The sequence below is a fragment of the Xiphophorus hellerii genome, chromosome 1 (genome assembly GCF_003331165.1).
Source record: "Xiphophorus hellerii strain 12219 chromosome 1, Xiphophorus_hellerii-4.1, whole genome shotgun sequence".
Lineage (NCBI taxonomy): Eukaryota > Metazoa > Chordata > Actinopteri > Cyprinodontiformes > Poeciliidae > Xiphophorus > Xiphophorus hellerii.
Window position 1 is genome coordinate 22,792,996 of NC_045672.1, and position 25,127 is coordinate 22,818,122.

The following is a 25,127-nucleotide window of genomic DNA, read 5'->3' on the forward strand; positions in this document are numbered from 1 at the left end:
ACAGAATACATCAACAATTAAATCCAGACTAAAGAAGAACCTCCATGCCCCCAAAAAACAGAAATATTTCAATTATATTTCCAATATTCAAGTCCCTTTACAGTTTTCAGTCATTTTATATTTAAATTCCCAATACAGACAAATTTGTGGAGTGCATAACTTCAAAAATATTTGTTGGCATAATTGTTAAAAGTTTACCAATTGTGACTTTTGAAGGTTGTTGTTCAGTTTGGAAAGTATATTAAAGTTAAGAGGGGACTAATTTCAAATTTACACCACACTTTTCAACATGGTTCGTAAAAAACATGTTGAAAACCATCAATTTCCTGTTATTTTACAGTGCCACCCTACTTAATGTTCTATCAAATAAAATGCTAATAAAAGGTAATAAACCTGTCATTTCAATTTGACTAAAAATGTGAAAAAGTAAAAAATGTCAAGGGATATGAAGGAGAACAATAGAGAGGAGAATAATAGACAAAAATAATTAAAGATTGTAAATTTAAACAGCACTGCTTTTGTACAAAAGTTCATTTATTGCAAAATAACTGGAAATGACTCATTAAAATGCTAATTTAAATGTTTTCAGAGCTGGGTTTATGTGATGGGAAAGAAACATTAGCACAGTTTTGTAAATATTCTTTATATAATGTGCTGAATAATTGTGAAGCAGAAGGAAAAAAAATGCAGTTAAATTTATTTGTGAACCTCTGGAGGCTGAAATTTTCCCCATTTTTCTTTGCAAAATAGCTCAAACGGAGCTCAATTTCCACTTGTTCAAACCATTTTCATACAGCAATTTGTTCTTAACTCAATACTTGGCCATCTCATTTGAATTTTTATTGAATAACACCTTTAAAAACAATCGTGCCCCAAAACAGGCACAGAATGAATATATATTGAATGCCAGCAGATAAAAACAGATCAGATTATGCAAATGCACGATGCTGTTTTGTTAATCAGATCACCAAGAGGTTTTCATTGGCCTTTTCAATCTGATTTAACAATAAATCTTATAAAGCCAGATCAGCTCAGTCTGTTCTCATGCAGCTGGTTACAACCTGTTTTAAATTGTTGTTGAATAACACACAGAGCTAATATTGGCCTGGAAGGAACGAAGATACTCCTGTCTTTCTGGTGTTTTTGGGGTTGTTTTTTAATAATACTCCTGTTTAAAGGACATTTCCTCTCTGGAATTGGACAAAATTACTTCTTTTACTATTTCAGTGTTTTGAAACTGATCCATTGTCTCTAGCATTTGATAAACAGTTATTTTAAATACGTCTCTGTTAATTCATAATTAACTTACAAAACATCAGCAGCATGTACATCCCAACTCTGATGGGTTTCTATATTCTGCTACATGCATAACTAATATGTTTGTCATGTAGAAATATAATGTCCACTAAAGCAGTTATTAATCTGGTAGGTGATGCTGAACTGCTATCATTTTGGGCACAACATAGAAATATGAAATACAACTCCATGATTATCTGAAGCTAACTATGATGAGCTAGCGATGCTCTTTCTATACCAGCAGGAAGCGGTGCAACAACAGGCTGTGGATCTGGAAGGTGAGCACTTAACAAGCACACACACATGTACGACAGCACGGTTCAGTCAGTAAATGGGACAGCTGACAGCACCAGGTCACATGAATTACAGTCTCATCAATCTTTTTGTTGCCTAAACCCTCTTGGCACCCAGTTTGTGCATTGAGATGGTAAACACACAGTCCCAGACGCCATCTTCCTTTGTCAGTCGTTGCATTTCCATTCTTTTTTTTTTTTCACAAATAGCAACTTTATGGCCCCCTGAGGCTATCAGGCCAACAATTTAACAACTGCACCCATTTCTGCTTTAACTGCTCAATCATGTTGTATTGATTTTGCATTGCAGGATGCTGAGAGAAAAACAGAAATGAAGTTTGTCTGTAATTCGAACCCCTCCAGACTTCACGTCCACTGGGAGGGACATGCCTTTAAATCTCTGAGTGCCTTTAAATCTCGAGTAAGAACACACCTCTTTAGAGTTGTTTATGAAACATAATCAGTGAAACATTAATCAATATTTTGATGTCTAATGATTGACAATTGTTGACTATGTGTTCTACAACTTTGTATTTTTTGTGTGTGTTTTTATGATTTTTTAAAATTGTGCTATGCAAATAAATTTGATTCATTAATTGTTGATTTAAGCTGCATTTTGCATTTGAACAATGCTTGCTATTGATCGGTTTCTTATTGACCAATTAATCGCACAAGGCAAGAATAGAAGTAAGCATTCATTTACAACCAAAAATATCAATTTAAATTCATGGTATATTTTAAATTTAAATTCATGGTTCAAAAATATTTTTGAATGTCCATCCAAATGGACACCAGGAGTTGGAATATATTAGTCATAGTGTTACCATCTATAAGCATTTTAATGCTTTTTCCTGATTTCACAATAAGTTTTACTTTTTAAGTTTTTTAGAGCATAAAATCTCAGACTTTATTGAACTGCTTGTAAAAAAATATTATTATTTTCACTTTAACTTCATGCTGAAGAGGAGTAAAACTCAGTTGGCTAAACAGCTGAAAAGAAATTAAGTTTGAATGGGTTAAAATGGGAGCTGAGCAATAACCTTAGTCATTAGTTGAGACATTGCAATTATTATTTTCCCATTTCTCCTACATTCATTCTGTGTATATTTTTATCCATGTTACCATTAAAAATGGGGCTTCAAATGATAATTTTAATAACAAACAGCTTAATTAAAAAAAAAACCCAACAACAACTGTGGACTGATTTGTCAGGATATTTGAGAAAAAAAAAAGAAGTAATAAAACAGAAAACAACATGAAGTTCTGTTCAAAAATGTCATCTTAGGTTCGGTTTTGTTATGTTTTCACCTGAGGGCCACTTGAGAAACGCCTTGGGCTGGAGACAGTTTTCTACAGGCCAAGCTGATGTTTTGAAATGTTGTGTTTTATCTTATTAGCAGCACAAAGCCAACCTGCTCTATGTCCTGTCTCATTATGAGAATAATTAGGCCTATATTTAGTCACACAGCTGACCATTCAAATTAACTCCACATACAAATCTGCCAGTGCGCTCTGCATATGTTTCTGCACACATCCAAGCGTGAATGTGCGTGCGTGTGTGTGTGTGTGTATCCGTGCATGTTGGGAGGTGTTCCACCTCCTTCCTGAAGGCTCGTCACTACCTGTTTCGAATTTTAAACAGCTTCCTCGTTCCTCTCACCTTCCCGCAGCTCTCTCTGCAGTCCTCTAGATTCTCACGGAAAAAAATGTCTCCATAATAAAATATTTTCCACCTAACAAAACACTGCCACACTGAATCCAACCTTAGCATCTAAAGAAATGAAAACAAACTGGATCAAATCAACTTTATTTTCACATTCAAGATGAAATATCTGACCATAGTGCTATTAACCATCCAAAATAAGCAAATGGAAACATTAGAATAAAGAAAACTGCAGAATGGCTCAAATATGAATGATTAAAAATATACAAAGAGAAACATTTATTTTGAGTTGTTTTTAAAAGCATCTGTAAATGAAGCACTTTTTACAGACATTTGGAGGCTGAAAATTTATGAGGATGAATCTAAATATAACTGCGCAGATGACCTAACAACTCTAGTGCACACAAAAAACTTCAGATTTGACCTTTCAACTGCAAAACTGCTTTCCCTTCAAATGTCCTTTATGAATGATCTTTTTTTCTTTATTTAAATCATCATTTGAAAACGGCATTTTGTATTTACTCAAGTTAAAACAAAAATTTGTTCAAGGATCTGAAACACAAGGTTGACAGAAAAGAAAAAAAAGATAGAAAAATGAAGCGCTGATAAGAAATTTAGGTCTCTGTTCTATTAATGATTAGCTTTAGATGCCTCTGGGTTTTTGACTGAAATGTTCATTTTTTTCCCCCTGTGAAATAATCCTGACAAACAAATGTTGCTTCTTTTTATGTGGAAGTTCAAAGGAAAGCGTCCTGACCTGACAGAAATAATCCTTCAGACTGATTTCTGATAGGTCATGATTGATTAGTACTTAATTTAACGCAGCTTGAAAATGCTCCACAAGGAGTCAAAATAAGGAAAAGACCATCAGAAATATTTCTGTGGGGAGGCCTAAAATAAGCTCGCAGAGTTGTTTTTTTCTTAAAATCAAAAGTTATAAGTGAAATACTCTGTGAAAAATGAATCAGTTTTTTTAATATTAACATCAATGAATAATTTACTTAAATAAAACTCTTATATCTTGAAATGTTCCTTGTAGGTTAGTTTTGTCGAATTTTAAGTGTGCTAAAATATTTGTAATAGAAACTCGAGCAAAAATACTTTTTAAGTTATTGTGTTTTTTTTCAGTGTACTCTGGTGTGTTCTAATTTATTCCTCTCCAGAAATTAGATTTTGTTTCAATGTTCATTTCTAATATATTTTCTTCCTTTTTTGTTATTTATTTCTCAGTCTAGTTAAAATGTAGATATTAAATACTAATTCATCCAAACATCTTAGAAAAACACAGATTGTCCAAAATGTTTCAAGTGGCTGTAAATCTGTCATCTACATTGTAACAAAACTAAATGTTGTTCTTTATGGAAAACTCAACTATAATAAGCATGTAATGAAATGTAATGTAATAAAAATGTAATTAGTCAGTTTGCATGTGGGCTTTGAGGTTTATTATATACTGTATATATTTCAACCTTGTCAAAATCTGTTGAGGTGACAGAAAGATTTTAGAGAAAATCACCCAACAAGTAATATTAGCAAATACTATTGTTGAAAGCACTCAACCGTTCAGTAAATACTTATCAGTGAAATTAGTTAAAACAACAGGTTTGAGAAATGTCCCAGAAGAACCTTATTTTAACGTTGCAATCAGGACTTCAGAGCTAGATCAAAGCGAGCTAAATGTCCATTTGAAAGAATTAAACCATTTAGGTGTTTTGTATTTATAAACATCTTTGTCAAAAATGTTCCTCTTAAAATTGTTTCGCCATAAAATAAAACCCAAAAGAAACAAAAAAAGTAAAAAAAACTAAATAAAGCAGTAAGATGCATAGTTATTAGAAATAAAAAAAATCAGATTTTGTATAAGCCACTGCAGCACTGCTCTAGATGAAGAAACTTTATTTTCTTTTTTGTTGCATGACAGAAATTGTTCAACAGGATGGCAAATAACTCACTTCAGCATGATAAATAGAAAGATTGGCTATTTAATTATGCAATGGTGTAATTGAATTTAGCACCAGATTCACTTCTTTCCACAGGTGATGGATTGACAGATCAGCAGTAATGCAAGCCAGAGGGGGTGAAAAAAGAGCTCAACCTAACAGTGAACATCTCAGATTAGCAGTTCACCTATTTTTCTAAGCTCGCCTACAGTTCAGACATATTTATTGAGACAGAAACAAAAACAAATACAAGCAGCTGAACAGTACTTCTTCCTCTAGTGTGGCGGTGCTCAGACTCAGAGATAAGAGCTGCTGCTTCTCTGCATTCACAGGGTCAGTCAAGCTGGTTCAGAGTTTGATTACAATGCCACTGACCCTTGGCGGGTGGGTTTTTTTCCCCCACTGGGAGGCGACCCCAAACCAGACCCAGAGCTCAACTTGAATAACTTTTCTGACTGTAACTCCTCCAGTCAGATGTTGTTCTAAATGTTTCTAAAACTGCTTCCTCGGGGCAGGAGTCAGAATCCTCAATTAATTAAAGGAATAATTCAAAATAAAACAATGTTTCTCTATCTCTTTGACAACTTGGCTGAGTCTACGGTGGCTGTGGCTGAACAGAGGAGAACTGCAACCCAATGGAAAAAAAAATTTGCAAATGGATTTAAGGTTTGCAACCTGCATGTATTTAGTGCAACTCGCTTTGGGAATTTTGAAGAAATTCAGTAAGTAGCAAATGCAAAACAGTATTTTTACATGAGATTTGTGTAGAGGAGGAATAGAGCCACTGAAAAAAAAGAAATTCAGACTTTTTCTCATAAATGTATTAGGGTCATTGTAGATAGAAGAAAAAGAGGAGTGAATTTGTGCCAAAACATGAAAATTTCAGCAATTTCCAAAATTTCCAAAAGTTAAATACTTTTTTAGTTTTTTTATGGAAATCTTCTCTTTGTTTTTTCCTATCTATTATAGGAAAATAGATAATGCACCATCGTAAAAGTTTTACTTTTTTCTCAAAATGTAAATTTTTGATCTCAAAATATTAAAGTCAAAATTCTGAGAAAAAAGTCTTTTTTTCCAGTAATCAACTAAATCTCTGCTTCTATTCTTCACCTCTTCTCAGGTCTTACTTATGTCATATAGAATAATAGCTTATGTCGTTATTCTATTTTAATACTGTCCAGAATATTTCAACATAAATTTTTCTCATCAGTGTTTTATGCCGCCCAATGCACCACGAGACTCATACTTTACTTTTTCAAATGTAAAGTACATTCGTCCTCCTTGCCACACTTCAAGCTTTTTTCATTTCTTTACCTATTCATTCGTCTTTAGCACTTTTATATTTTCCTCTTTTAGGCAACAGACACGATTTCTTTTAATCTGTGTTCATGTTCCTGCATCTTTTAAGACTTCTTCTAACTGTACTCCACAATCCCATCATCTTGTCTCACCTCTCTCTCTGCATCCTCCTCTTGCTCAGTCTCAGTGTTATTGACACAGCAGGATCCCTTTCTGTATCTGTCACTTTCTTTTTCTTTTCTTTTTTTTTATCTGTCTGTGTATCTGTGCTGTTGTCTGTCTGGCGTCACCATGGCGACGGATTTCAGAGCTCTCCATCCCAGTTCATAGGCCACCATTGCTCGTCGTCGACCCTGCCAGCTTTCATATGGAGCCCACATATGGGTCTCATCCGTGAGAGATGCGTGGCCTGAAGAAGTCGCAGCCCCTCCAGGGAAACAGGACCAGTTCAGTAAAGGATACAGGATGTGAAGTGACATTTAGTATTTGTCTGCAACAACGAGCAACTGGAGGGATGAAACAAATACAAGCATGTGGTTCATATAACCGGATATTTAGAGTGCAGAGAGGTATACGTCAATGTGGGTTTTAGGCAAGAATGTTTGATTCTTCAGAAAGAGCAAAAGGAGTACAGATTCACCATTTGATGTCAACTATATCCTTGTCTAATTTGTTTTTTGAAATTTAAATGAGTGCTTAAGTATGATGTTGTGGACCCAAAACAGAAACCACAACCTAGTAAACGTAAAATATTTTTTATTGACAGGAAATGTGAAAATGTCCAAGCAGGAACAGGGGAGTATCTCTACCAGAGATCTTTGGCTTTCTGACTTGGATTTTTGAACATTGACATGCTGGATTATTTGAAGTAAAGACGACAAGATAGAAGAGAGTGTCCATTTACTGGGGATTGTTTCACGCGCAGGACTTGACAGAAACTGAAACTCCATGTGCTGGCAACGAGGAGTGGTGAAGCCTTGGTGTGCAGGGATGATCTGGTTTCATCATGGTGAAGTTAAAGATCACATTGAGTTTATTGGTCTGGTAAATAGTCCAGGCCAGCAACAGAAAAGGGCAATGAAACCTGTTTTATTTTATTGTATCCCATAAAAATGCAGAGACGTAATCAGGAAAGGCAGGGAGCAGGCAAAGGTGACAGTAAGAAGACAAAAAAATAGGTCAAGCATAAAATCAGAATGCTTGACCAATGATTGACAATGGAAAATCTCACCCTAAGGGAGTACAAAGTAAAAGTTTATGTAGACAGCAGCACAGGTGACAGCCATCAGCAATCAGCTGCCAACAAGTGCAGAAGGAGCAGAGCTACAGGTGAGAGCAAAGAGGAAATCAGCAGGTAAGGGAAATATTTGGAGGAGCAGCAATCATGGCAGGAAACAGGGAAATCATGACAAAACGAACATAAAGCATCTAAATTAAGACAGGCTTCACTTGCCTTAAGGTCAGTGTCCAAATTGAAAAAGTCTGGGCAACAAACTAAATGTTATCAAATGGTTTTGGCCGTAGACCTTTGCCACCCATGGTAATGTTCCATAGAAAAATGTATTAGTTACACCAGATATCTAGCTAGACCAAAGTCCAGGCTTGAAATGTTAATTTGTTTGATGATCCTGAAAAAAAAGTCCAAAACTCATCAGATATTGTACACACATAGCTGGTTCTTTATAAAAATTTATATATCTGCTACATTAAAAATAAAGTAACAATGTATTCCCAGAATTGGTTTCAGAAAGGTTTTCATCCCACACATGTGGTTGTTTTAAACATGCCAAACGCATAGGGGGCAGTGTAGCTCAAAACTAAAACCTACTTCAGAAAATCAGATTGCTTCAAAACAAACAGGGCTTGTTCTTAGATATTAAACATGGCGCCAGGAAGTTCATTTGAGTGGACAGATATCTCCTACTATAGATAAACTACTTGTAAGTAACATATTAGAGTATGAAGTTAATAAGACACAAGACAACATCGACTGGGAATCATGTCAAAGCAACTTTATGGATATATTGGTGAATTATTTGTTGCAGACTGTAATGTGCCAGACCACAAATCTCTGCTTTCAAATGTACAGACGCAAATACAAAGACGTAGTTTCCTCAAATCTCCACTTTGGTCAGCGTTTTTATAAATAATTGATTTTGGTGATGTTAAACAGTTTTGGTGAAATGTAGAAACGCGTGAAAAATGTTCTTGCTTTCCCAGATATCCGGCTGATGTTTGATGAGTAATGGAAAAAATATATATATAGAAAAAAGATATATGAGGGAAACTTTTTGCTGTAAATGGGTGAAGAAATTAATTTCTGCTCAGGGCCTCAAACAAACCTGAGCTGGCTCTGGTAATTTGTATTCAGTCTTTATATATCCAAACAACAGAAATGCAATTTAACTTGATTTAATTTAATTTAATGAAGAAAAACTTAAGAGAGCTGATTTATAGATATGTTCTTTAGTATATGTTCTTTGGTGAACAGATAAGACACCGAGCTATCATCCTCTCTTCAGTGGCTGACATTCGTCTGTAGGCTGCCAGACAGACGGTGCCTTTTCTGTCACCTCCTCCGCCTCCTCCTCCGGTCTGGTGGAGACTCGTCTGTAGTCCGTTTCCGTGTTGAACCAGGCAGCAGGAAACTCTATGCTCCTCATTTCCGAACTCGCTTCCCCAGAAGCCACCGCGCCCCCTCAACTTACAGACCTGGCTAAGGGCTCCGGGAGTGTTTCCCATTTAAACAAACAGTGCCGAAGATGGCGGAGAGTTAATGGTGTAAAGAAGAAATTATCGATCCGGGAGGGAGATAACGCTTTTCTCCAGGTAAGACCGCGCTGCGTGCTGGAAGACATTCAGCTAATTAAGCCGGACTTTGTTTGTGGTTTGCATGTCGACACAAGTCGGAAATGGACTGAGACGGGTCTCCAGTGGCTGTGCACACACACACACACACGCGCGCATACACACACACACACACTGATAACTGGCCGGGCATCAGTGCGTTGCGGAGGGCACAGTGCACGGTCTCTCAGTGCATGACAGCAGGGAGATCACCCCGCTGATCTCTGCTCTGGGGTGCACGGTTGTTGTCACGTCTGTGTGACAGTCGGGGCTGCAAAACGAGTCGATGTGCAGCTTTTAATCAACTTAACTTGGCGGATCAAGCGGCTCCGTTTACGCGCAAGCTGCTGCTGGATCACAGTTGGGTTTCCAACATAGAGCTCAGGGAACACGGGGAAGTTTTTTTTTTTTTTCTTTTTAGGAGGAACAGCGCACACTTTTTTTTTAAACATGGTTTCTGCACAGTTCAACACAGCGCATGGTTATATTCTAATCGTTTGGTCTCAAAGACTGGACAGTCACACCTGAACACACCTCTGTCGTAACTTAAAGGAATTGAAACGCTGTTAATTTTTACTTGTATGCACCATGTTTGCCCAAAGATTGCCCTGCTGTTTTTACAGCTTTATTCCCGTGCATGGATGCAGGCGATGCTGACTGCTCTCGCTCGGACTGTATGTTATAAGAGCGGAGAGAAAAAAGTGCAGCGGCTCTGTGATGTGTCGTAACTGTGCACTGAATAACCGATGCATTGTCTTTAAGTGTGTGTGTGTGTGTGTGTGTGTGTAGCGGAAGAAAGAAGGATTTGGCAGTTTCTGCTCGCTGTTATAAAATGTGCCCGTGTAGGTCTGCAGGGGGCAGCAGCGTGGCCCTGTGCGCTCCCGCTGCTCTACGCCTCGTAAGGTTCAAGGTTTGATCCCTGACACAGCCAGGCATGTGTTGCTGTGAGTTAGTCTGTGTGCGCACACATGCAGGGGGAAAAAAAGCCACCGTGTCCTTGAGCGTGACACCAGATCTTTACTACAGCACAGGTTTTCCGGGGATAATAGCAGTCTTCTTTTCAGTGTGTGTGCAAACACAGGTTGAATGGATGCAAGGCTGATGTGTGGACTGCAGGTGAGAGACAAGAGCTTGAGGTAATTGCAGTGAAATCCGTGAATAAGTTTAATAAGTCTGTTTAAGATTTTACTATCAGAACAAATAATTTGGAGCTGCGTCCAAATTTTCAGTACTGTCAATGCTTTCCTCATTTGTCACTTCATTTGAGCCCACCTCTGCTTTCTTTGTTGATCACATTCTTCTGTTTCTTGCATCTTTGCAAGTGTGCACACCCGGGATTTTTCACCTTATCATGCAAACCCCCGCAGTAAAATTAAATGACTTGTGCAACATTAATAAAAAACATCATCCCCCCTTTTCTTTCGATAACATCTGACTCGAAATGTGAAACAAATTTACTGGATAATTTCTTGCCATTTACCCTCACTAAATACATGTGAAAGAAAACCATTCAGTTAGAAAACACTTTTAAATTAACTTTCAATTGTCCAAAAATGTCTTGACATATTTGGCCAAGACAAAAGGTTGTAGGATTTAAGCTTTTGCTTCTTCCTATTCCTTTTCAAACTGGATATGAAACTTTTGTTTGTTTTCTTATTTATTTTATTTTTCCTCTAACATCTTCCTTGTTAAAAACGAATAAATACTTATTTAATTTCTTGCTATGATGATTTATGTAGACTCAAAATTAAGTATTTTAAAATCTGAATGTTTGGGGTAATGTGTCTCCCTCCATTTATAAGTAAATCTGGGGAAAGTTATAACAAAACAAACATTTTAAATTTGTCAAAAGTTTCTTGATTATTCTGCAAGTGGTCAAAATTAGTGTCAGTTAATTACCTTGCTAAATTAATGCTGCAAAAATAACATAAAATTTATTACTATTTACAACATTGTATGAAATCTATGTATTACTATTTTAAAATCTACTTATGAGTAAAACAAACACCTGATAAATCTAGGCATTCTGCTTTACTTTGCACTCCACGTCTGTCCATATTTTTAGCAACCAGAAAAATTTCCAAATACTCTACCCAAGTTTTTCTTTGTCGTAAGCAAGAAAATCCACAGGAATTCTGTTTCAGCCAGCTGATTGACACTGTGCAGCAACATGTGGGGAGGGGCAGTTCTACTGTATTCTCCATGGAGTGAGATAGCTCTCATTTCACTCTATTATTTTCTTAAAGCATGAGGATAACTTTTTTTTGGCTTTGAAACCAAGTTTTCTGTCACACCAGGATAATTTGGGTGACTTGGTTTGACTGTTTGACAAAATAAATTACTTCACTTGGTTTGATTCACTTTAGCATAACATTTTTAACCATTTCAAACATTAACTTCAGCTGCTAGGTTGACACAATATTGCAACAAGCTGCCTAGTATTAACAGCAGGTGAGTATGGCAAGACATTATTAGATTTAGTCAAAAATGTGACATAATTTTTTCTTTGGAAGGATAACGTTTGATATCGATGAAATGTTTATTGTGGATAAAAAGAATATTATCATGGATATCCATTTCTTTTTACCAGGAAGAGATGATGATAATAATAATAATTATTATTAACAGTTATTTAAAAATTGTAATATATTTTGTTCAAGATCCACCCTGGCTGTTGGATGTTAAAATGTTTTGCCTCATATGAGACAGAAATCTATAATCATTACTGTTTATATATAAGATGAATGCAGCAGTACAGAGAAAAAGAGTTTGCTTGTTTTGTCTGCATCAGATTTCTGATGGGCTCCCACTCCTGTCCAAAAGAAGAGGTGATTCAAAGTTGACCAAACATGAGTGTAAAAATGGCAAACTTAGGTTTACCTTCATATCTGCAACCGGTCTATGTCTAGTTAGAAGATCCAAGACTGTAATGCAGACATTGACTTCTTCTGTTTGTGATTATGAACCTAGATTTAAGGCATTTGAAGAGATTAGTCAGTGAAACTGCGGTGGAGATCATTTTATAAACAGAGTTATTCATTTAGAAAAATGATGACAGTAGTCCCTGTCTGCAGTCCTTGCTGCCTGTTTTGCAAATCACTCCAGGCAGTTTTTTATCAGTCACAATGACATTGGGTTAAATTTAACTTTCACATATTTTGCCACCCTCCTTCTGGGTAAGTTTAGTGTTGCTCCTTTGATTTAAAAACGATACATTAATAATCAACAATACTAGTTGAAGCCACAGCATCGTGCTCTTCACCGACTTACTGTCAGTTTTGCTGCTCTGCACACTCGCCTACAGCCCGGTCGTAAGGCCTTGAAGCTGGGTTGTGGAAACCGTGTGAGGGGTTTTCCTAAGTGGATGAAAGGACGGTGGTATTGATGATGTGGAGGAGGGTGACAGTGATGCATTATGTTTGGTGAATCGGGGTGGGGGAGAGAGGGACAAAGCTGAACTGGGGATGCTGGTGTCTGGGTCAGGCTCCGGGGCTCTGGAGATAGAACCTCATACACCAGCAGGGTCGGTCTGGGTGTGTGTATTGGTACGAGAAAGAGGGAGGATGTTTAAAATGCTGGGAAGAGACGGATCAGGCAGGGCGACCTGCTGGATATCAGCCTGGCAGTTTTGTCCTTTGTGCCCATCCTGGTTGATCTTGTTTCTCAAATCTTTGTCATCAGGAATCATGTCAATCAGGAAGTTTATGGGATCAGATGGTTTGCATTATTTGCTGTGTAGACTTCTCCTCTCACTGTTCCCGGAATCCCCTTGAATGCAGCACAGTGAGCAGATCTGTTGTGCTGTTGTTATAGAGACCTCTTTCTCCATGTCAGGAAATGTTAAATAGGGAAATAATCTTCAGCAGGTTTCCCAGATTTCAAGCATCTCTACTCCAGACGCTCACACCTTTTCCTATTTTATATATTTTTAAAATAGCATTAAAATACCACATTTTATTGTGTAACTTGATATTACAGGAAGTATTACAGTTAGGACTGCAAGTGCAGCTAACAATTATTTTAGTAATCATTTAAGCTGTTGATGATTTTGACGATTAGTCATATAAAAAAAAACTGGCAGATTTCCACAAACTTTTTTCATACAGTGTTAGAAATAATTAAGGGATGCAAATAAACAAATAATTCATTTCTTTTTAAATAAGAAAATAAACATTATACTGCCTAAAATGCAATTACAGCATTCCTTTAATGAGCGCCTGATCATTTGTAGCAAAAGATGCATTGCAGCTAAAACATGCTTCTAACATCAACATGTGAAAAGCTCAGCTCTTTCTGCTCCACATCATTACAGTACAGGACTGATCTGTTGAGTCTTTTTTAGATTAACCAATGAATAATTAGATATCAAAAGGTGCTTGATAGGAGATTATTTTTCTTTTACAGAATTTGAACCAGGTGCCGGTAAAGCTGTGCCACTTGATGTGTTCTGGGTACAATATATTTACAGAAAAGTTTTTGTTATTTTAAATGCAAAATGCTTGTATTTTTGTGCAATTTTTGCTCTGAGTATGTTGTCCTTTTTTGAGTCTATATACTCCAGTTAGCAATTAATTAATTCCTAGATTAGTTGACTCTTATTTCCAGAATTGATTCATCACAATTAATTGTTTCCCAACAGCAATAGTTGAGAAACCGAGTCACCATTAAGTCCAACAAACAGGAAAATTTGTGACTTGACTTGGACTCAAGGTCTGGGACTTGAGCCTTGCAAATTAAGGTGAAAATTAGCTGGTTAGATGTGTGATAAACTGAACTTCATATTAAAAATATGGGAACTGGATAGTGAATAATGGAAATACTTTGTGCTGCAAATATGCCATAGAAAAAGAAATGGTTATTTCATGTTTATTTTCTTTTTTTTCAAATCTAAGCATTTCTTATGGGTCATGTTTTTCCAACATTTAAATCCACTTTCGTAATTTTCAAAAACCAAAACAAAAGCGTACTAGATGAATTTAGTTTCCTGAAACAAAAGCAAGCCCCAGAGTACTTGAGTTCTATGCTGCTGTTCTATGAATGTGCTTTCTAAAAGGCATAAAACTTGGAGCCTGAATGACTCTCACAGTAGAGGAGGAAAGGTCTTATCACTTCAGACTGAGATTATCCTTATTCCAAAAAATTACTGAGGAGCATTATTTTAAATCCCCATTACAGCCGCGCACAGCTGCGGCTGCAACATGTGGTGGCTTTTCTCAGAGAGAGTTTGGGAGAAAAATCAGGATGTAGAAAAATATGTAAGCAAAAAATATGAAGGAATCTCAAATTTTGTAACAAGTTTTATAACAAGGCAATGACCTGGAGTTTAACCTCCAGTTATAATCTGAAGTTTTTGTTATTCAGCTGCTATTAGCTCAATGTTTGATAAAGTTTGAGGCTTCTTTCCAGAGCTTGAAGCTAAAATGTGAAGTGGCACATTTTCCTGCTACTCTACTGAAGGTTGGCAGGCGGCTTAATGTGTAAGTTGAGTTTGTATTTATCACCCAAATAATCTCTTTTTTTCTTTTTGCTTTCTTGCTCACTTCTTATAAGCATCTCTTGTCTATAAAATTGCTTTAATTTGTCCTCGCCTGAATTGTTTTTAATTTATCAACTAGAAGAGACGGAAGTGTCTCCTGAAATGCTAAATATTTAAATCTCTTGTTTATTTTTTATGATATGACAGATTTTTCCTCCATAGCTGGAGCTTTCTAAATATTTACACAATAATACTTTGTAATTTCTGTCCCTGTTACATGCATAATGCTGCTGCTTATATTATGAGTAGTTTAAGTCACATTGCAACCCTGTGTTAGTTTGAGTCGGTGCTCCAGCTGCTGAACGAGAAGCTGTTGGCCTGTTTGAGTGAAGACAACACAGGAAGTGATGATAGTCTCACACAAACACCGCTTCTCAGCAAGGCTAATATTTTTCTTTCATCTGTAATCTATGGTGATTAAAAAAAAAAACTCTGAAAAGTATAAGTCAATGCGAATATATGAAAAAAAAGAAGAAAATTAATAAGTGGTTCATGATCCTAGCTTCTCTAATGTGTCATATACAACCATTTTACTTAGCCGCTTCTCAAAATGGGAAAGACAAGAGAACATGCAATTCAAGTAAGGCAGATGTATAATAATCTTTCCAAAGTAGTACATTAATGAGACTGTAAGTGAATTGCAGCACAATTTCCAGTGTCAGATTATGCTACTGCATAAAAGACGGTTCTTTTCAATAATGCAGTTTTATATGAGACGTCATTAGGTTTGGAGGATGTTTTCCAAAGGCATAAAGGCACAAGAGGGTGTTAAATATGTAAATTTATGTGCATAGTAGTACACAATCAGCAGCATTTTTTTTTTTGTGAAGTGGTAGGTACTGGTTTTGTTCAATTGTATGTGCGGAAAAGAAAAGAGTTTTCATACAACGTCCTAAAATATCTAAACTGTTACAGTCTCGAAGTAATGAAGCGTGCGATGTTTTAAAGGAGATTATAAATTCATCGTCTTATTTGGTTAGAAAAGAAAGAGGTCAGCTTGTGTTAAACGAAATGATAAAACCATAAACACGACCAAGCTTTAGTGAATTCCTGCACGTTAAATGTGAAGCCTGTGAACTACTAGTGGCTTACCCTCCATTCTCCCAAATAGGAAATATAAAAAGCATATGTAAATATGGGATATGCCCTCTTCATGAACTCCTGCTTGGTTTGTCCCTGCGGGTGTATTGTAGAAACATGGTGGCTGATATGAAGGTGCTATCAGGCTTCCAATGCAGGGTTTGCCAACATGTTGATTGTAATTATCCACTCGATCTTTAAAACCTTCCTGTTGGGCTGCAGAGACACTTGGAAGACTAAGTGCACAGATGCATTGTGACTAATGCTCCATTTGGCAGCACCTCTCTCTCACCTGTGTTTTTCTTGTGTCTATGGTCAGATTTTGCAGCTGGATCCTCTCAATAACTTGTTTTCCTCATATACAGATAATTGGTGACTTTTGCTGGCAATGAGCTTTCTCAGATTTATTTCACTGTTTGAGAGTAGAAACCAAAAATATGTGAATGCGAGCAGCCTTCATGGGAACTTGGCTGGATTAAGACACAAGGTGGGCAATCAGAGGCAAACAACTTGAGAATGCTTGAGTTGATGGATCATAAAAATAAAAATTGTACCAGTATGTTCAATGTTGAAGATATTTTTGGGTTGTTTTTAGCTGGTAGCTGTTTTTAAGCAATGACATGCAATATTTTTCCTTGCCAAGTTGTATTAGATCAATGAATCCTATATTCAGGGTTAAAAATAAAGTACACTATTTTTCAAATTACTGGATTTTAATAAATGAATAAAATATTTCTGGTTTTTTTCCATCTATCTTTTAAAGAAATTTTTTGTTCTAGAACAAATGACTCAGACGACGAGCCGTTTCTCCCTCTAGTGCTAGACACTTGTTTTAGTTACTTTTACCCAGAATGCCATGCGCTATAGTCCACTTCCTGCTTTTGGAGCGATCTTCAGTCCACTTGGGATTTAGATATGCATTCAAACCGCACTAGAGTTCACTCCAACCAAGCCAAAGTCTAGGTTTATAAGAGAACCAGAGTTCGGTCCACATCAGAGTTTAATTGTTCGTAATTCTCCCCTATAAAACTGGACTTTACAGGCAAACAAGCTATAGTTTGCAATAACGGTCTTAGGGTGGATTCTGCATGGTCCACTTTAATCAGAGTTAAAATTGTCTTCTATGACTTTGTATTTTTGTGTTTTTATGATGTGAAACTCTTTGAACTTCCTTGTTGCTCAAATGCCCTATACCATTTAATTGATTAAATTAGCTTTACCATCATATTAGCAACTAGCATGGCCAGCATTACAAAAATAGCAATCATCTTTTTGTATATTCTTGCATTGACTATAATTTATCTTGTAGAAAGCTTCAAGCCTAATATTTCATCTTGGAATGTTTTTCTGTTGAAGGCTAAACTAACTGAGTTTAAAATAACTTTCAAAATCATTTAGAGACAGGTCTTTTAGATTGTAAAATGGTTAATAACAAATCGGCATCAAAACCTGAAAGAAAGAGATCCTTATTCAGATAATGAGGACAAACAACCAAAAACTCAGATGAAATATCTGATCTGGTTGATCTTTTTGTTCATTCAACGAAGAAAAACGTGCTAAATTTAGTTGATACCATTTATTTTGTCAGATTAAGTATTGAATTAAGTTTAAGGGGGAGGAGGCAGAAAAGATTAACTAAGTATTAAGGAAAGTTGGGGGGGGGGGTGAGAGGAGGCAAAAGGAGATGTGTGGGCTGAGCTGATGGGCTGTCAGAATCGTGCAGTGCATCCTCACTTTCTATTTCCTTTCTTTCTCCAAGAATGCCTCAGTGCAGCTCATGTCCTCTGCCGCCTTTTTTTTTCTTTCCGAGAGCTATTTCCTCTGTGAGAGGAATGTCAAGTGCCCATCTCAATGCGCTTTTTTCTGTTTCGTTTTGTTTTGTAACTTGTGGCTCACTCTTGATTTCTGGCTCTTTCTCTTTACCTCTGTCTTTGTCCTCTCAACTTGTCAGGGATTTTTTTTCTTTTTCCCTCCGCCTCACAGCCAACTGGTTGCCAGGACTGCACATGGCCAACTCGCATCAATTAGACACAATTAGCTCATGTAAAACAAGCTAAATTGTCACAGAAAGAGAAAAGCAGCTTGTAGTGCAGTTCCATGAGAGTCTATAAAGATTTGAGAGATAAAGGCGGTGATGAAGACAGAGGAGTAAAAAAAAAAAGAAGGAGGGGGGAGGAGACGGAGAGAGTCGCTTTATTAACATCGTGGCACCCGCTAAAATTCAGGGAGTGCTGTTGCATCCAGCTGTTACTGGCTGCGCGAGGCTTCGTTGCCATGGCAACACAGCCCTGCGCGACTGCTCAAGGTCGTTCATCCAACTCTGAACCGAGCAGCAGCGCGCCACACATCGGATGTGCACTGAGAGAGAGGCAGGGAGGAAAACAGACGGGTAACTTCAAAGTGACCAATCAAAAGCACTTCAGTGACGGCGTGGTCAGTGGAACAATCTCAGATGTCCCTTCATCTGCCCTCTGACACTCTCACACGCACCCCCGCACGCACACACACTACACACACATTTACAGACACACAGAGATAGACCAGTACTTTCCTACATGAAGGAACAAATAACAACAATAACAATCGAACAAAAGAATCCCCGCCAGTCTTGAGACCGGTAGATTCTCCTTCCAGCTGATACAATATTTAGCTGGTCAGTGGGAGACGGAGGGATTCACTGGCTGGAAAAGATGTGAGCAACAGTGCTTTTCTCTGTCTCTTCCTGTTTCTCATGGTGCATTGCTGTGAGGCTACCTGGGGCTTCTTCCACCTCCTCTCCTCTCTTCCACAGACAAATCTGCAGGAGCATCTCCTGGGAGTTTGTTGGCGCGGCAGCTGCACACATTGTACCCTGAAAGCTTTTCTACAGTCTCTTTGTAAAGATCTTACACAATTATTACACGTAATACAGTGTGACCTCTGTGAGAGTGGTATTTTCAGCTTAATACCGCTGCTAACATGACATGCCTATACTGGTAATACTGGTATTTTCATGCTTTCAGAGTACGATGCTAGGCTACTGAAAACTGGTGCAATCAGGTCAATTTATTTAATTTAGTTATTAGTATTGAATCAAAATGAAAACTACAATGCTTACTTTCTTCTCTAAATGTTGCTAGACTAGCTAATGATTGGGCAACAAATGACTAATATATATTGCAACATGATCAATATGAAATAAGTCATAATTTCACTGAACTCCAATCCAGAGCCACACAGCATTCTGGGAGCTGTAGGCAGAGAAAAGACTTCAGCTGCTCAGTCAGTCAGGTTGGTGGCAGCGACATGTTCGCTCTTTGGTTACCTAGCAACAGCCTGTTGACTAAGTTGCGCAGCAGCAGTTTCATGTTTTACCTCATAGCTGCTCAAATGTAAAGATAATGGTGTGAAGGAAGAAAATGAGAAGAAAAAAGTGTTGATAAAACAGGAAAGGTCACCAGTTTGGCAGTATTTCAGATATTTAAAACAAAACTCTAATCAATAATTTTCTATATCAACTAACGTAAAAATATCTTGATTCACTTTTCAGCCATGTCATCCAGTCATATGATAGCTATTTGTCTGTTACAGTATTGTCAGACTAGGAAAAGAAGGGGAAGAGAACATTCATATGTTCTTCTTAGTGTAAAATAATCTTTTAGATGTTTAGTGATGGAATAAAGTATCAGACTCACTACCAGCGTCCATCGTGGGTCAGGTATCGATCTATCATCTGCTCCAAACAGCATGTTGCTGAAAGTCTCAAAAACTTTTAGACGTTTTTAAGATATACATATCAGTCATGTAAATTGTTTATAAAGAAATGTTTCAAATGTGTGAATGGATGTATTTTTTAGCTTGTGAGATTAAAGTTTCAGTGTACAAGTGTGGTCTGCTGTCAAAGTCTGCTGCACATTCAAATGTTTCACAGTAGAAAAGCAGAAAATAAAAGATAAATTAGCTTTAGTTTTTTCTATGAAAAATCTAGAAGTGGTGGGAGTTTTATCTCAAATTGCTGGAGTAAAAACAACTGAACAAACTTTTTACCTCTGCACACGATCAACAAGTAGGCTAAGTTGAACACAGCTGCTCTAGTTATTTTTTTTTCATCCATCTGACTTGTGGCTTTAAAGGAAATGGAGATATCACCATCCTGTTGACACAAGGAAGAATTAGGAACCCAAATAATTTAATTTAAATAGTGTGAAGTCAAGTTAATTTAAATAGCACATTTTCAGAGCTTCACATAATAAAATCAAAAGCACAATAAACAAACACATCAGATTGAAATATATTTGTAGCAGAAATCTGTTTTCTAACATAATTATTAGCATTCCCATACATTTTCAAACTATTTTTATTATAAATAAACACAAAATAGAAACACAAAATTGTTTGCTATATGTCTAAATGTATCCGACATTTAACGGATAATGCCCGTTTAATGTCGGACATTATCCGACTTAATACCACTGCTAACATGGTATTAAGTTAGCAGTGGTTTTTCCCAAGTAAGGTTTTTCCACCAGTTGTGACACTGCTAGGCCTGCTATTGTCACCCCTTTAGTGGCTCTATAAAGAACAGATACAAACCACAATTCAATGCAGAGCAGAGGATGGATAATATCAAAACAAAGAGCTAACATGAGACGGCTCATTTTATTCCGGAGCTAATATGGCCTTTTGTTATTACTGAAGATTTGTGATTTCATCTGAAATTATATTAAGATAAAGTCAATTTAATTTTCATCGTTGGTCTTCATTAGCCTGTCATTAAGCTGCTGAAGGAAGTCTTTCATTCTTGTTGTCCAGCCAGTAGTTGGAACTGATATTTAATGTTTTCTATTATTATAAAGTAGTTTCTTGTGGTAGTGAAAACTGAAGAAAGTTGGCACCAGTTTAATTCAATTGCATTTACAGCTTGTAATCAAGTTGTTTTGATAAAAAAAAATAAATTAAAAAGTATTTTTTCCTGTGTGTGATTGAAATTGAATCTCTGAAAATAAAAAAATAAAAAAATCACGGATGTTAAAGTCTCGGGAAGCAGATAGTTCTTTAAAAACCCAGCATGTTGTCGTCCAGATGCCATTCAATGCCGGTACTCTCTTTGCTGCCAAATATTTGACCCATTGTTTGTTTTTGAGATCTAATCTCCTGCACAGAGTGACCAATGTCACAGGGCTTGTAGAGTAAATATTCAGGGATCATCTGCGTCGTTATGATTAACTTTGAAAGGGGCAGTTTGAAAAACGCAAAAGTCTCAGTTTGTTTAATAGACAGAAAAGTACTGCTATAGACAATAATATAAAAAAAATAGACTTGTCCAGATTGGTGCTTCATTGGTTAATATAGGGTTAGGGTTGCTAAAATTGGGATGCAATATAACTAATCTACAATTAATGTCTTACTTCAGTAAGTAAGTAATAGAGTTGCTTCTGTTTTTGTTACTGATAAGGCATCTAAACGTTTTAAAAGTTATAGTTTTGAAAGTTATAGTTTTAAAAATTTCAGTAATTTTATTCTCACGGTTTAAAGTAATTAGCGAGTGTAGACAATGGATAGATGAAAAACAGATGTTATAGTCTAATTTTTAGTTTATTTCTGCATTCGGTTTAACTTTTCTGCATTAAATAAGATCAAATAGATTATGGTAAACAGTTTTAGTTAAATTTTTTGTGTTAGCACTGTAAAACTATTATCATATCCTGACAGTATACATTCTGTTCATGCTGACTCTACTTGATTTTCCTTCAAACAGAAACACAGTTGGATTTTTTTAACTCTTATTGGCCGATAACGTGATGTTGAAAGGCAGTTGTGTGTGAACAACTGTTTAAAAGTAAGGAAAGCACAACGTGTCTGTGAGCACCATTCAGGAGGTCGGGGATAGTTTCACGTTTCCTCTTTGCTGTAAGGTAATAGACCCTTGTTAAAGGCGTCCTTGGATGGTGTGTTTCTAACAAGAAGAGTTCTGTTTTTCTTACTCGTTTTCCATTGTAAAAAAAAAAAAAAAATCTAGGCTCAGTTTATATGTTTTAAGGCTCCTCTCCTTGCTTAAACACTCGCACACGCACACATGCGCACCATTTTATGGGGTAGGAGTTGAGGTAAATGTTACCAGCTGCAGCACAGCAAGCAAGGGGGCTTTAACTCTGCCTGAACCCAGCTGTTACATGACCGCCTCCTCAACTTAATTCACTCTGGTCCAGCCTTCCCCCTCAGCCACCACATCCCTCCATAGCCAACGCAATACATGCCAGTGTGGACTTACAAATGTTTTCATATCACTTGAACTTATTCTCAATTTTGTCATGATACAACCACAAAATTAAATTTATTTCCTTGGATTTTGTTCCAGTTATGGTTTGTGATAAATCAAATTTTCTGTCCATGCATTTGTCCATCCATCGTCAAAAAGGACACAGTTATCAAAATTTGTTATGATACAAAATCGTAACGGGGCAGTATTGTGTAACGTCTAGGCTAGCACAATCAAGTAACTATGTCAACTTCACTTGTTAAAAATGCTGTATATATCAAATACGACTTAAAAGAAATTTGACTGTGTAATTTAATGCCTTAAATTGGGCCTCTGTCTCTTTAAGAAGCTCCTGCTTTTCTGAAACTCCGCCTTCAGGAAGTCATCACAACTGTGCACCTCTATTAATCCTCTGACAATGTTTTTACCAGCGTTTTAATGAGAAGTGGCTCATATAAAGAGATCAGCTGATGCACAGTTTCACCAGGAGTTTGCTCATTTCTGCTGGCTAGTCTGAAGGTGCTTAAAGGGGGAGAGTGAAACTGCAGCTCTGAGGAGGAGCTGTGTCTCAAAGGCGAGGCTAGGTACAGCCAGACATTTTTCACAGTTGAAAAATGTGAAAGATTAAAGAATTTCTCAAACGTGGATGAAACACTCCATGTATGTTTGTGATGACAGAATAACTTTTTAACAGGATGTAAAGCTCAAAAAAGTTAATTTTACATAATACTGCCCCTTTAAATGTTGTATGCATGTGTTTTCAGTCCTGTGTAACTCCTTTACTCCCAAATAAAACCCAATGCAGCCAATTACCTTCAAAAGTCCAAAGGTTAGTAATTTAATCTCAGTAGAGACCGAGCTGTTCTGTGAAGACCTCAGGGGTTTGCTAGAGAACACGCACCCTCCCAATGACCAAGGAGCACTTTGCATTAAACTTTTGCAAAGTTAGATAATAAAACTGGAACTCTATAGTTTTAAACATTGCACCAAATACTGTTTAATCCATTATCTGGAAATAGTGCGGCACACTTGCCAGCCAAGTAAGACATGGCTGTCTAGCTAAACTGTAAGGCTGGGTGAGCAGAAGATTAGTCATAGAAAGAACCAGCTCTGGAGGAGCTGCAGAGATCCACAGCTCAGGAGGGAAAGCTTTTATTATGATTCCAGTGTGATAACAATAAAAGTAACGATAAGAACTATTTATTACTTCTTTTTTAGTTAACTGTATGTCTGTGGCTGCATGGCACTGCCATCCTGGCCTCAAACAAATACTGCTCCTGAAAAACATTCCCACTTGTACCACGATTCTTTAAGATACCAGTCACATAAAGAAGTGTGATTTGTATCACTAAACTGAACACAATAACTGCATTTAATCATATTTTTAAAATTATTGGTATACTCTCATTGAACAAATTGAAAAAAAAAGAAGTAAAATTAACAATCTCGTCAAAATGGACAGTTTTGGCGTGTTTTAAGCATCATTAACTTGATAAATCAAATTTTTTTAATAAGAAATTTATCATGACAAGTGATAAATTGTACAATAAATGCCGACCCCACCAATAGCAATAAATTTGCGACATATTCTGAGCCGTATAAAGATGCCAACATATCTCAGTGTTCGGCATGACGAGCAGCATATGACGGTGAAGAAGCAACACAAGGTCCACCACCCCACACCCTCCAACCAGGTGTGTCACCTTGGTATGAGCCAGTGTACTGGTTGAGCAGGCTTTACTTTATTGGCTGTTTCCACCTCCCCTTTGAGGTCACGATATTGGTGTTGTGACGACACCTGGAGCTTGTTCATCTGTACCTCCTGTCAAGCTTAGTTTGCTGTGCACTGCAGCATTTAGGAGAAGCACTGAGCTTTCGTCGCTGCTTCGTTTGACTGCATGCACACAAAGTCAAATGAGACGCAGCAGCCAAGTTTCGCCTCTTTAAAACTGTTGTGCAACAGTTATTTTTTTCTTTATTATTTTCTTGCTCAGCTGAAGGTCTGAATGAGGAGATCCTGATGTATTTCATCATGTGATGTGATGCGAGAGCCTGCAGGATCACGCTGCAGACAGGCTGCTAATTTTGCTGGTGTTCAGAAGTGAGCGGGGTCACTGCCATTATGCCATGTGTTTCTGCCAAGCTCAGAAGTGGAAAGAAGCTCTCCACGCAGGGGCCCCAGCTCAGGCAGGGGGAGTGTCTTCAGTCGAATCAGCTTTTCCTCTATAAAACTTAACCCCTCTCATTTTCTCTCCCTCCCTCACAAAGAGTGGTAGTAAACAGTCTACAGCTCTGTGGAGAAAATAGGCTGCAATTTGGTTACTGATTTGATCCAGTGTGAACCAACAATTTTGGTTTCTTTTGCAGTTCTTGTTATTTAGCATTAATCTTTTTTTAATTTCCAAGTAAATCAGACCTTGCACTAAGCCCCACATATCAGTTCAACCATTAAGAACGATGCACCGGATGAAATATCACCTCCTGTTGTTGCCCGCTCCGGTAACCAGGGTGAGCGACTAGAATTTCAGCCACTTTCAAACATTTGTTAGGGTTGCATGAACTGGGGCGCTCCCTGAAGTACGACATGTCTTTGAGAGTTCTTACTCTTGTTGCTCTGCCAAGCACAACAACACCATCAAAATGGTGGGAAAAAAGAATTTAGAGAATGATTAAGTTTTTCCATCAGATAAAAACACTGTTGCTCCTTTCCCCAGCTGTTTGTTTACATTCATATTGACTTGTATTAGGTCATATTGTTTAAGTAACTCACTTTAATTAAAATTTGTAGCCTAAATCCTGTATGTTGCTATAAAGAATGAGTTTGTAATGTGTGTTTTTAATGAACAAACTTGGAAATTATTACTGTTATTTTTTCAATCACAATTTTTGTTGCCATAATCAATCACTGTACAGCTATATTGCGTTGCCTCAAGGC

At 37.1% G+C, this 25,127-nt stretch overlaps 1 protein-coding gene across 3 annotated transcripts in view; it reads left to right on the forward strand.

Moving 5' to 3' along the window:
* The first annotated feature begins 9,214 nt into the window (after positions 1-9,214).
* LOC116724039 (nuclear receptor coactivator 3-like) overlaps positions 9,215-25,127 on the forward strand; it is a 72,900-nt gene continuing 56,987 nt past the window's right edge. For 2 of the 3 annotated variants that reach the window (XM_032569560.1, XM_032569472.1), the window contains exon 1: positions 9,215-9,320. The gene's annotated coding sequence lies outside the window, so the exon portion shown is untranslated. The remainder of the gene's footprint in view (positions 9,321-25,127) is intronic. The other variant, XM_032569387.1, reaches the window with a different exon arrangement.